Source organism: Stegodyphus dumicola, chromosome 6, assembly GCF_044657685.1.
Source record: "Stegodyphus dumicola isolate Sdum_Otavi_A_Nest chromosome 6, ASM4465768v1".
Lineage (NCBI taxonomy): Eukaryota > Metazoa > Arthropoda > Arachnida > Araneae > Eresidae > Stegodyphus > Stegodyphus dumicola.
This window is the reverse complement of record NC_140773.1, coordinates 274,588-288,487: the sequence shown is the minus strand read 5'-3', so window position 1 is coordinate 288,487 and position 13,900 is coordinate 274,588. Positions and strand designations below refer to the sequence as shown.

Genomic DNA, 13,900 nt, shown 5'->3' with positions numbered 1-13,900 from the left:
GAATGCTGTAGAAAGTAAATTAAAAGCAAAAGTAAAGTAAATTGTAAAATTTAATTTCAAATAACAATTAGAAAGGCGTTCTTGCCCTCCCGCTTATTAGTGTAAATAACAGAGAAAAAATCTATCTGCCTTTAACTTTGCCGTTTGGTAATGTCAATCGTACTTCTAAATCCAAACTTTTTCTGTCCCTAACCATGCCTCTTCGTGCGACTGCACAGGTTGCAAGTACTGTCGTTTATTACATTGTGAGAACTATACATTTAAACCTGCAATTTCTTCCTTATTTAATGATAGTAAGAGATTCAAGATATGAAAAAAATTAAACGCTACGGAATGACTTGCAAAGTTCATTCCAAATTAAGTATCAGAATCCTGCCTAGTTACTTCTCTGATTTATAATTTTCGAGTTGTGATTGCAAAAAGAGGAACATTTCCTTAAAGGGTGGGTCGCCTTTTTATTTGCGTACGCTCCGATCAAGTAGGAGACACCGAATTTACATACATTAATTTATTATTTACATTAATAATTTATCATTTATTTAATTATCCGTTTTAATTCTAAAAATAAAAATGAAAAGCAAAAGGGAATTTAAATTTTTTTTATTGAAACTCCAATTACGAACAATATATGTAAAAAATGAAAAGCAAAAGGGAAAAACATAAAAATAATAATTAATCTTCTTATTATATTTAATTATCCGTATATATGTAAGAAATGAAAAGCAAAAGGGAAAAAAACATATAAAAATAATAATTAATTACATTATTATTTATTTATAATTATCGGTTTTAATTCCCATTTAACATTATTATCGGTTTTAATTCGCATTTAACATTATTATCGGTTTTAATTCGCATTTAACATTATTATTTATTTATAATTATCGGTTTTAATTCATATTTACCATTATTATTTATTTATAATTATCGGTTTTAATTCGCATTTATGCATTATTATTTATTTATAATTATCGGTTTTAATTCGCATTTAACATTATTATTTATTTATAATTATCGGTTTTAATTCGCATTTAACATTATTATTTATTTATAATTATCGGTTTTAATTCGTATTTACCATTATTATTTATTTATAATTATCGGTTTTAATTCGCATTAATTCGCATTTATGCATTATTATTTATTTATAATTATCGGTTTTAATTCGCATTTAACATTATTATTTATTTATAATTATCGGTTTTAATTCGCATTTAACATTATTATTTATTTATAATTATCGGTTTTAATTCGCATTTAACATTATTATTTATTTATAATTATCGGTTTTAATTCGCATTTAACACTATTATTTATTTACCTACGCTCCGATCAAGTAGGAGGAATGCTTTACTTTCAGTTTTGAATAAATTTATTACTATTTACTGCAGCTTCAAGGTGCTCTAAACATAATTTTCGAAGTAAAAACTTGATAGTTATGTTGATTATTAGACTTGCATGAAAAAATTAGTATTTGATCTAAAATACCTTAAATTATTTGAATTATATTTTACTAAATCATGTATTTTGATATAACTAGCTAGTTAAAAAAATTAAAATTGTAAATGTGCAGAAATGCTTATATAAAACCAAGAAATTGTTTATATTTTTGTTGCTTTTTCCCTTGTAAATTAATTATATATATATATTACACTCTGGGGAGTCAGCACCCTGCTGAATTGTAGTAAACGGGACGTCCAATCTACTAGACCATCAAAGATGCAGATTTGGATTTTCTATTTCATAGTTATTGAAATCATAATGGTATGTTTGTTTAAATTAGTACTGTTTATGAATGTGATAAAAATAAATTCTGATAAGCTAAGAAATGATTTATTTTCTATTAATTATGAACTGTAAATAATGTAACCAATTTTCTTCATAGTATTTACTAAAAAATTTTTTGTTAAAAGGGAGGTAGTCTTATTTATACAATTCTTGCAGAGATACCAAGAAATAAAACATTTCAGGTATTTTCACTCAGTATATCTTGATGTGTAAAATCGTGTTGTTCAATGCCATATTACTTTTCCACAGGAAAGTAATTTTATTGATCTAACATCTGCATAAATCAAACTTTTTAAAGAATGATTACAGTTTCTAAGCTAACTTAAAATTTTCAGATTTAGAAAATGTATGTTTAATTTAGCATTAGTTTTCCATGGAATAGAAAAGGTTTTCAAAATGTTCAGTTATTAGAGGGAAATAATATAAATGAGATTGTCCTGATACAGTTTCAGCCGGAAATGAAACTGAATTTTCAGATAGTGAAGATTTCATTTAAGAATTTTAATAAAACTGATTAATGTAAATCCTCTGCATTTAAAAATTCTAATAAAACTGATTAATGTAAATCCTCTGCATTTAAGAATTCTAATAAAACTGATTAATGTAAATCCTATGATTCATGTAGGTATTCTTCTGTTATCAGGACCAGATTCAGAAATGTGTGTTTATATGCATGCATTTTTAAATGTAGGTGCTCGTGTGTGCATGTATATATTCTTTATGTATGTATGTGTATACTTTACACATATATGCGCATACATGCATATACACATGCTTACATATCTACAGTGGAACCCCGAGATATGAGTTTAATTCGTTCCAGCATTCAACTGGTATGGCGAATTTCTCGTATCTAGAAACAAGCTTCCCCATTGAAAATAATGGAAATTCAGTTAACCCGTTCCACACCCCAAAAAATATCAACATTTTAAAATCAAGTCAATTTTTCCTAATAAATAACACTGGTAAATAATATAACAATAGTTTAACTTTGTTACCAACATTTTAACTCCTTCTCATTAATCCACACCAACAACAGCTTCTCAACATCTAGGAGTACTTTTATAGTGCTTGGAAGAAACGATAATTCCTTTGGCTGCATCAGGTTTCTTAATTTCTTCCTGCTTCTTCAGAATAGTATAGATTTTCGATGTTGAAAGGCCGCAAGTCTTTGCCAATTCCGTCACCATGCTTATGTTTATCTATGATTTCTTTCTTGATATCAGCGGCCATGGCCTCCTTATTTTTCTTTGCAGCACTATCTGAGGCAACAATCTTCTTGCGAGGCATCTTGAAATAATTATTTTCACGTTAAATGTCAAAACAATTAACTTACAAGTGCACAAACACGTATAACTGTTCAAACTGTTCCTACGAAATGTTAGAGTCCCTAGTGTGGGATTAATACTCTCTATCTTAGTGCCCTCTATAACCTATGTTAGGGTTAACCTGTATAACCTACAAGGATTGCCAGTTTAGGCGAGATATCTAGGTAGTCATCATAATACGTACCTTACTTTTTATTATTTTTAAATTAAATTGAAAGTAATAAACTAGTTTTCAAGAATGAAGTTAAACTAGATTTGCATTCAACTCTGGTTTATTGTGTTAATGATGTTTTGCTGTAACAAATATGAATTTTTTGTTTAAGTATAATAATTTAAAATGTTTTTTCTAGAGAATGAAGTACTGCCACTAAGGTAAAGGTGCTAACTTGCAAGGTAATTTTCTATTCTACATTAACTCAATCTTTATGTCCTGTTACAGATATATTGGCAGAAATAATGAAAACCTGACATTCAAAAAGAAAAATAATAACGTTGAATGTAGTATATTAGATGGTTAACTGCGGTTTGGCAGCTCATTAATAATCTTACACATATTGAGTACGAATAACTTTGACAATTACCGGTATTTTCAATAGTATAAAATTAGGCAAGAAAGCAGCTTTAGCTTAGCACCGATTTTAAGTACAACAACTCTCTTACCAATATTGGTTTGACGAAGGTAAAATATAATTGAATTTAATAAGTTGGAAATACTGTCTGTCTTTCCATGAGTTAAAAAATAATTTCAAATAAAATTTCTTTTTTCAGTTTTTCATGTTATTTGTTTAATGTTATTGTAATCTGATTTATCATATTTAGTCACATATTCCATCCCTCTTTGCACTATAGTATATAATTCAAAGGACTTATCAGTTTCAGCAATATTTTTTTTTACCAGTATACATTTTTACCATAACTCTGTTTCTAAATCATATCCTGAAAAATTAAGGAGTAAAGTACACAAAGAAGGAAAATATGCAAGTAAATAATGGCATTTAGTGTGGTTTATGTGTCTAATATTTGTACTAGATTGTAAAAGTTATAAAATTCTATTAGCTTTTTAAAATTATTCTTTTTTAAATTGAGATGCTTCTTTGCACCCAAATGGTTAAAGCCCTAGTGTGACTTTGGTACTTTGATCTAACTTCTATTCCTAATAAATAATCCATCTGCATACAGTTTACTCAATTTCTGCCATGTGTAAGGTAAACAATATTAGCTTTTTTTTAATATATCTTTTACAACTATTCCATCAGGTAAATTTCTTTCATATTTTGCCTTAATTGAGTCATCCTGCTAATTAAGAATTTAAAGTTAATATGTTAAGTTTTTGTGTGTATAATTCATTTTAAGTATGTGCAAGCAAATGCATACATTAACAGTTACGTAGAATTATGTTTTGGGTATCAAATTCAGAAATTTTGGGGCTGTTTTTAGAAGATTTATTAATGATTTATACTATATTAATATTGGTAAAAAAATTCTGTGGCTTTTATATGAGAGTATATATCTTAAAATAGCTGCATGATATGGTAGAGGTAAAAAGCTTCATGTGGATCATAAATTAATATTATGTGGGAATTTTTCATTTATTTAATAAAGAAAATATTCAAGCCACAGTTAAAAGTTTTTCACTGGATTATTTGCATACAAAGTTTGCAGCAAATATTTCCTGCAACAGAAGTGACAATTTTTAGTGCAACAGAAGTGACAAAATTTAGTTAGTGTAAGCAGTAACTCTATTTTGAGATGTTAAACAGGAAGGCAAATTTTTGAATTTAAATTGATTTTTGAAGGAAGACTTCATTTAGTCTTGCTATCATTCTACGTGGCTCTTAACTTTTTTATGGTATTTATAATTTTATTGTTATTCAGCTTTCTGTTTGCTTAGAATGCACATGAATGTAGACTTGAAATATTTTATATTGCAAACTGAGATGCCATTGTTATCATAAAGATTTTTGCTCTGATTTTGGAGGAATTTACTGATAATACTTTTGATTGCGTATTGGTTTCCGGTTTATTGAAATGTGTAAAATAGCCTGTTAATGCATATACGTATGTTAATGACATGTATATGTTTATGAAGTATTCTGTTATATGTATATAGTGTTGTGATTAGTTTTCTGCTTACTCTTTATTTAAGAAAAAGTTATCTGTAAGAAAACGAATATTCTTTACTATATGTAGGAGTAAAATTGAAAAGGCTAATGCAATATAATTAATACAAAATTAAGTAAGTCATGTACTTAAATACTAAAGACTTTCTCAACCTTGCAGTTCTAAACAAATCTTAAGTATTTTTTACTTGAAATTATAGGCATTGTGTAAGGTATATAATTGAAGCTTACTGTGTGATAGTATGAAATTAAATTTTTAATTACTGAAATGTAAATTTTTAAATATGAAATACTCAGTGCATTTTATATGCATCTTTTAATACTTCAACTATATTTAAAAACTGAAAACATCTGAAGTGTGAAATTATTACAGATTTTTCTTTTTCTTGTTTAGGAGCTGTTCTCAAAACATTGGGTGACAAAGAATTCACTTTTACAAAAATCGAGCAGGATATTAAAGACAGCGAACTATGGAAAAAATATGGCGAAGCTACATGAAGTCTATGTGGAATTTTATTATTGAAAAAAATATGCTCTTCAGATTTAATGTTAGTTTTTATTGTTTAACAGTAATTGCAGTTTTCGAATACCTGTAAAATAAACCTAATTCTTAAATTAATTTCATGTGTATTTCTTTTGCAAGTATTACAGTTCATAATACTTCAAACAACTTGAAATTTTAGACTTGTTAATTTATGTGGGATATGTTCATAATAAATTTATAATTTAAATAACTCATTGTCATCATATGAGCATAATCTAAAATGCACAGCATTTGACAACAAATTAATAAAAAATTAGCCAACTTCTAATTGCTTTCTTTTATCCAGTTACCTCTTTTTAAATCATTTAATACCATAAAGTTATTTGATGAAAAAAAAATAATTGGTATGTGCACATCAACATGTATATTTATAATGATGTTATAGAAAAAGTCACGAGATAAATATTTAAAAACTTAAATATTCCTAAACAAATTAACTTTTTAAAATTTTATCTGGTATATAAGATAAAATAAAGAACATATTTAGGTAATTTTGAATTTGCATAATTTTATGAACTTATTTATGAAATTAACAGATACATTGTAAAAGGGAACTTTTTAAAAATACCTCAGTAAAGCATTTCTTTTGTAGAGGTGAACTTTTAGTACTGATCTAATATATTTATAAGATTTTAAACTGAAAAAGACAACAATAATAGATTACAATACATTGCAAGATTGACTGATAAATGCAAAATTTTTACATATCATAATTATGTGTGTAATTAAAACAGAAGTTACTCGATTAACTTGCATGCAAATTAATATTTTCTTTAACATGTTTGGGATAAACTGAATTTTCATAAATAAATATGTATAGATTTGTGTATTATCTGAAGATATGAATGAAATATTTGTGACATTAAACATTCATCTTCAAGGAAATTAACAAAGTCAACTTGGTAAACTATTGGAAAAGGTAAGTTTTCTACAATTTCCTGGTCTATATTTAACAATTTTAAAATTTAGCACACTCATTCAAATAATCTAAACGTATGATGTTTTCTTTTGTGCTACATTCGTTTACTGAATTTGTTAATTAACTATATTGTACTTTAGATAGAAATTAACGTAGATATTCCCTGTATTTTACGGTACAAAAACTTATATATTTGATAATAATTGACCTAAATCTTCCCTGTTTTCTTTGCATATACGAATGACTTTGGTAAAAATTTAGTCCGATGTCTTCTCCTCTTTACTGTGTATAAGTGCACATTTTTGGTAAAAAATTTGCATAAATCTCCAATTACCTATTTACTGCATTTTTCGTAAAATGTGCTTATTTTAATCTCTTATTTTTTTATATAAATCTATGCAAAAATGTTCTGCATATTATGATTAAAAGATAAAATTAATATCAAATTTTTACATATCCACCTTTTAGGTATGTACAGCAATATGGAATATATATAACTGGAAAATTTAAATGCAAAAAAATTAATTTCTATTCAAAAATTACATAACACTAAAAGGCTGAAAATCACTTTTAATATTTCATTTTAAAGTGACTACAAAATATGCAATAAATTTTGTAAACCTGAGTTCTATGTTTTAAATCAATTAATGCTATTGTTCATTTACATGGCATAAGAAAATGTCCTTCAGAAAAGCAAATAATTTATTTAAAGTGTTATTTAGTAAACAACTGTTTGCTACAGTTTTTTACTAAATTTAAAATTATGAAATTACGGGGAATATCTACCTTAATTTTTACCTAATATATACGTTTATATACAGTAAAAAATCGGGGAAATTTACGTAAATTTTTACTAAATATATACGCATACGTGAAGCAAAAATTTGAGATTTACGTATATGCGATAAATATACGTAAATTTTTACTAAAAATATACGTAAATCCCTGAAATTTACGTATATTATACGTAAAAGTTGCGAAAGAACAGTAGTCTCTCGCGTAAATATACCTAAATTTTACGTAAAAGTTACGTATAGTAAAACGTAAAAATATACGTAAATATTTAGTAATTGCCACTGGACACTTTTTATGATATTTTTACGTTCAACTTGAACGTTTTTTATACGAAAGGCCATTCGTAAATTGCACGTATTTTTCTCGTGCAATTTACGAATGCATGCTGCCTGGGTAGAAGTCAGTAAACATAAAATTTCGTAATAATGAACTTGTATAATGAGGAGTGTCACAGAATTTCCATCAGGACTTTGGTTTTTCCCAATAGAACCTTCAGAACAACCAGAACTTCGGTTTTCTCTATGAGAAATAGATTACAAGCCGTTATGAGTGCAAAAGGTATAAACACAAAATATTAAATTTTGTTTCCTCATTTTGTTGTATGATCTTTGGCAATACATTTTTGAATGCAAATGAACGATGGCATTAATTGATTTAAAACACAGAATTGATGTTTACTAAATTTATTGCATATTTTGTAGTCACTTTGAAATGAAATATTAAAAGTCATTTTCAGCCTTTAAGTGTTACGTAATTTTTTAATAGAAATTTATTTATTTATTTATTTATTTTTGCATTTACTAGTGCATTTAAATTTTCCAGTTATATATATTCCGTATAGCTGTACATAACTAAAAGGCAGATATGTAAGAATTTGATATAAAAATTATTTTACCTTTTAATCATAGCATACAGAAAATTTTTGCCTAGATTTATATAAAAAATATGAGATTAAAATAAGTACATTTTATGAAAAATGCAGTGAAAAGGTAATTCGAGATTTATGCAAATTTTTTACCAAAAAATGTGCATTTATACACAGTAAAGTGGAGAATACATCGGATTAAATTTTTACCAGTCATTCGCATATGCAAAGAAAACGGAAGATTTAGGTCAATTACTATCAAATATATGCGTTTTTGTACCGTAAATTACGGGAAATATGTACGTTAATTTCTATCAAATATATACGTTTTTGTACCGTAAAATACGGGGAATATCTACCTTAATTTTTACCTAATATATACGTTTATATACAGTAAAAAATCGGGGAAATTTACGTAAATTTTTACTAAATATATACGCATACGTGAAGCAAAAATTTGAGATTTACGTATATGCGATAAATATACGTAAATTTTTACTAAAAATATACGTAAATCCCTGAAATTTACGTATATTATACGTAAAAGATGCGAATGAACAGTAGTCTCTCGCGTAAATATACCTAAATTTTACGTAAAAGTTACGTATAGTAAAACGTAAAAATATACGTAAATATTTAGTAATTGCCACTGGACACTTTTTATGATATTTTTACGTTCAACTTGAACGTTTTTTATACGAAAGGCCATTCGTAAATTGCACGTATTTTTCTCGTGCAATTTACGAATGCATGCTGCCTGGGTAGAAGTCAGTAAACATAAAATTTCGTAATAGTGAACTTGTATAATGAGGAGTGTCACAGAATTTCCATCAGGACTTTGGTTTTTCCCAATAGAACCTTCAGAACAACCAGAACTTCGGTTTTCTCTATGAGAAATAGATTACAAGCCGTTATGAGTGCAAAAGGTATAAACACAAAATATTAAATTTTGTTTCCTCATTTTGTTGTATGATCTTTGGCAATACATTTTTGAATGCAAATGAACGATGGCATTAATTGATTTAAAACACAGAATTGATGTTTACTAAATTTATTGCATATTTTGTAGTCACTTTGAAATGAAATATTAAAAGTCATTTTCAGCCTTTAAGTGTTACGTAATTTTTTAATAGAAATTTATTTATTTATTTTTTTTTTTTTTTTGCATTTACTAGTGCATTTAAATTTTCCAGTTATATATATTCCGTATAGCTGTACATAACTAAAAGGCAGATATGTAAGAATTTGATATAAAAATTATTTTACCTTTTAATCATAGCATACAGAAAATTTTTGCCTAGATTTATATAAAAAATATGAGATTAAAATAAGTACATTTTATGAAAAATGCAGTGAAAAGGTAATTCGAGATTTATGCAAATTTTTTACCAAAAAATGTGCATTTATACACAGTAAAGTGGAGAATACATCGGATTAAATTTTTACCAGTCATTCGCATATGCAAAGAAAACGGAAGATTTAGGTCAATTACTATCAAATATATGCGTTTTTGTACCGTAAATTACGGGAAATATGTACGTTAATTTCTATCAAATATATACGTTTTTGTACCGTAAAATACGGGGAATATCTACCTTAATTTTTACCTAATATATACGTTTATATACAGTAAAAAATCGGGGAAATTTACGTAAATTTTTACTAAATATATACGCATACGTGAAGCAAAAATTTGAGATTTACGTATATGCGATAAATATACGTAAATTTTTACTAAAAATATACGTAAATCCCTGAAATTTACGTATATTATACGTAAAAGTTGCGAAAGAACAGTAGTCTCTCGCGTAAATATACCTAAATTTTACGTAAAAGTTACGTATAGTAAAACGTAAAAATATACGTAAATATTTAGTAATTGCCACTGGACACTTTTTATGATATTTTTACGTTCAACTTGAACGTTTTTTATACGAAAGGCCATTCGTAAATTGCACGTATTTTTCTCGTGCAATTTACGAATGCATGCTGCCTGGGTAGAAGTCAGTAAACATAAAATTTCGTAATAATGAACTTGTATAATGAGGAGTGTCACAGAATTTCCATCAGGACTTTGGTTTTTCCCAATAGAACCTTCAGAACAACCAGAACTTCGGTTTTCTCTATGAGAAATAGATTACAAGCCGTTATGAGTGCAAAAGGTATAAACACAAAATATTAAATTTTGTTTCCTCATTTTGTTGTATGATCTTTGGCAATACATTTTTGAATGCAAATGAACGATGGCATTAATTGATTTAAAACACAGAATTGATGTTTACTAAATTTATTGCATATTTTGTAGTCACTTTGAAATGAAATATTAAAAGTCATTTTCAGCCTTTAAGTGTTACGTAATTTTTTAATAGAAATTTATTTATTTATTTATTTATTTTTGCATTTACTAGTGCATTTAAATTTTCCAGTTATATATATTCCGTATAGCTGTACATAACTAAAAGGCAGATATGTAAGAATTTGATATAAAAATTATTTTACCTTTTAATCATAGCATACAGAAAATTTTTGCCTAGATTTATATAAAAAATATGAGATTAAAATAAGTACATTTTATGAAAAATGCAGTGAAAAGGTAATTCGAGATTTATGCAAATTTTTTACCAAAAAATGTGCATTTATACACAGTAAAGTGGAGAATACATCGGATTAAATTTTTACCAGTCATTCGCATATGCAAAGAAAACGGAAGATTTAGGTCAATTACTATCAAATATATGCGTTTTTGTACCGTAAATTACGGGAAATATGTACGTTAATTTCTATCAAATATATACGTTTTTGTACCGTAAAATACGGGGAATATCTACCTTAATTTTTACCTAATATATACGTTTATATACAGTAAAAAATCGGGGAAATTTACGTAAATTTTTACTAAATATATACGCATACGTGAAGCAAAAATTTGAGATTTACGTATATGCGATAAATATACGTAAATTTTTACTAAAAATATACGTAAATCCCTGAAATTTACGTATATTATACGTAAAAGATGCGAATGAACAGTAGTCTCTCGCGTAAATATACCTAAATTTTACGTAAAAGTTACGTATAGTAAAACGTAAAAATATACGTAAATATTTAGTAATTGCCACTGGACACTTTTTATGATATTTTTACGTTCAACTTGAACGTTTTTTATACGAAAGGCCATTCGTAAATTGCACGTATTTTTCTCGTGCAATTTACGAATGCATGCTGCCTGGGTAGAAGTCAGTAAACATAAAATTTCGTAATAGTGAACTTGTATAATGAGGAGTGTCACAGAATTTCCATCAGGACTTTGGTTTTTCCCAATAGAACCTTCAGAACAACCAGAACTTCGGTTTTCTCTATGAGAAATAGATTACAAGCCGTTATGAGTGCAAAAGGTATAAACACAAAATATTAAATTTTGTTTCCTCATTTTGTTGTATGATCTTTGGCAATACATTTTTGAATGCAAATGAACGATGGCATTAATTGATTTAAAACACAGAATTGATGTTTACTAAATTTATTGCATATTTTGTAGTCACTTTGAAATGAAATATTAAAAGTCATTTTCAGCCTTTAAGTGTTACGTAATTTTTTAATAGAAATTTATTTATTTATTTTTTTTTTTTTTGCATTTACTAGTGCATTTAAATTTTCCAGTTATATATATTCCGTATAGCTGTACATAACTAAAAGGCAGATATGTAAGAATTTGATATAAAAATTATTTTACCTTTTAATCATAGCATACAGAAAATTTTTGCCTAGATTTATATAAAAAATATGAGATTAAAATAAGTACATTTTATGAAAAATGCAGTGAAAAGGTAATTCGAGATTTATGCAAATTTTTTACCAAAAAATGTGCATTTATACACAGTAAAGTGGAGAATACATCGGATTAAATTTTTACCAGTCATTCGCATATGCAAAGAAAACGGAAGATTTAGGTCAATTACTATCAAATATATGCGTTTTTGTACCGTAAATTACGGGAAATATGTACGTTAATTTCTATCAAATATATACGTTTTTGTACCGTAAAATACGGGGAATATCTACCTTAATTTTTACCTAATATATACGTTTATATACAGTAAAAAATCGGGGAAATTTACGTAAATTTTTACTAAATATATACGCATACGTGAAGCAAAAATTTGAGATTTACGTATATGCGATAAATATACGTAAATTTTTACTAAAAATATACGTAAATCCCTGAAATTTACGTATATTATACGTAAAAGATGCGAATGAACAGTAGTCTCTCGCGTAAATATACCTAAATTTTACGTAAAAGTTACGTATAGTAAAACGTAAAAATATACGTAAATATTTAGTAATTGCCACTGGACACTTTTTATGATATTTTTACGTTCAACTTGAACGTTTTTTATACGAAAGGCCATTCGTAAATTGCACGTATTTTTCTCGTGCAATTTACGAATGCATGCTGCCTGGGTAGAAGTCAGTAAACATAAAATTTCGTAATAGTGAACTTGTATAATGAGGAGTGTCACAGAATTTCCATCAGGACTTTGGTTTTTCCCAATAGAACCTTCAGAACAACCAGAACTTCGGTTTTCTCAATGAGAAATAGAATACAAGTCGTTATGAGTGCAAAAGGTATAAACACAAAATATTAAATTTTGTTTCCTCATTTTGTTGTATGATCTTTGGCAATACATTTTTGACTTCCAAATTTACGATTTTGTTGTATATTTTGTGAAAGGCATATTAAAACGAAAGTTTTATTAGATTTGCATGTTTATTATCTCTTGTGTTCGTTATGACCAGATAAAATTATCAAGCATTTCCTTTATTGCGAAGGGGAAAAAGTATTTGGGGCAATTTTTTCCCACCTTAGTTGGGGCAATTTTTCCCCACGCCAGTTGGGGAATTTTTTTCCCACCCCATTTGGGGCAATGTTTTTCCCACCGCAGTTGGGGCTATTTTTCCCACCCCAGTTGGGGCAATTTTTTCCCACCCCAGTTGGGGAATTTTTTTCCCACCCCAGTTGGGGCAATTTTTCCCACACTAGTTGGGGCAATTTTTCCCCACCCTAGTTGACACAATTTTTTTCCCACCCCAGTTGGGGCAATTTTTTCCTACCCCAGTTGTGGCAATTTTTTCCCACGTGAGTTGGATCAAATTTTTTCCCACCCTAGTTGGGGCAATTTTTTTCCCACCCCAGTTGTGGCAATTTTTTCCCACATGAGTTGGATCAAATTTTTTCCCAACCCAGTTGGGTCAATTTTTTCCCACCCCAGTTGGGGCAATTTTTTTACCATTCCCAATCCTGTTGGGGCAATTTTTTGGCTAATCTTAAGAATATGGTAACAGGTAGTTTGGCTATATTTTGGTAAGGCGATAAAGCTTACTAGCTAGGAGTTTAGCAATAATCTGAGGATTACACAGTTCGAATCACAGATTATTTTGTCTCAGAGAAATGAAAGATCATGAGACATGTAACGTGACTTTTTCCGGAAAATTCCGGTCGTGATTTTTTAGCTAATAATACTTAGAAACAATTTTGCT

The 13,900-nt window shown here is 27.7% G+C and overlaps 1 long non-coding RNA gene across 2 annotated transcripts; it reads left to right on the top strand.

Moving 5' to 3' along the window:
- The first annotated feature begins 1,037 nt into the window (after positions 1-1,037).
- On the top strand, positions 1,038-5,855 carry LOC146996632 (uncharacterized). Of its 2 annotated transcripts, XR_015041523.1 has the most exons (3): positions 1,038-1,764; positions 3,467-3,509; positions 5,631-5,855. It is a non-coding gene; the product is annotated as an uncharacterized LOC146996632 (long non-coding RNA). The 2 variants fall into 2 exon arrangements; XR_015041522.1 differs by lacking the exon at positions 1,038-1,764 and having other exon boundaries at positions 1,771-3,509.
- Positions 5,856-13,900: the final 8,045 nt, after the last annotated feature.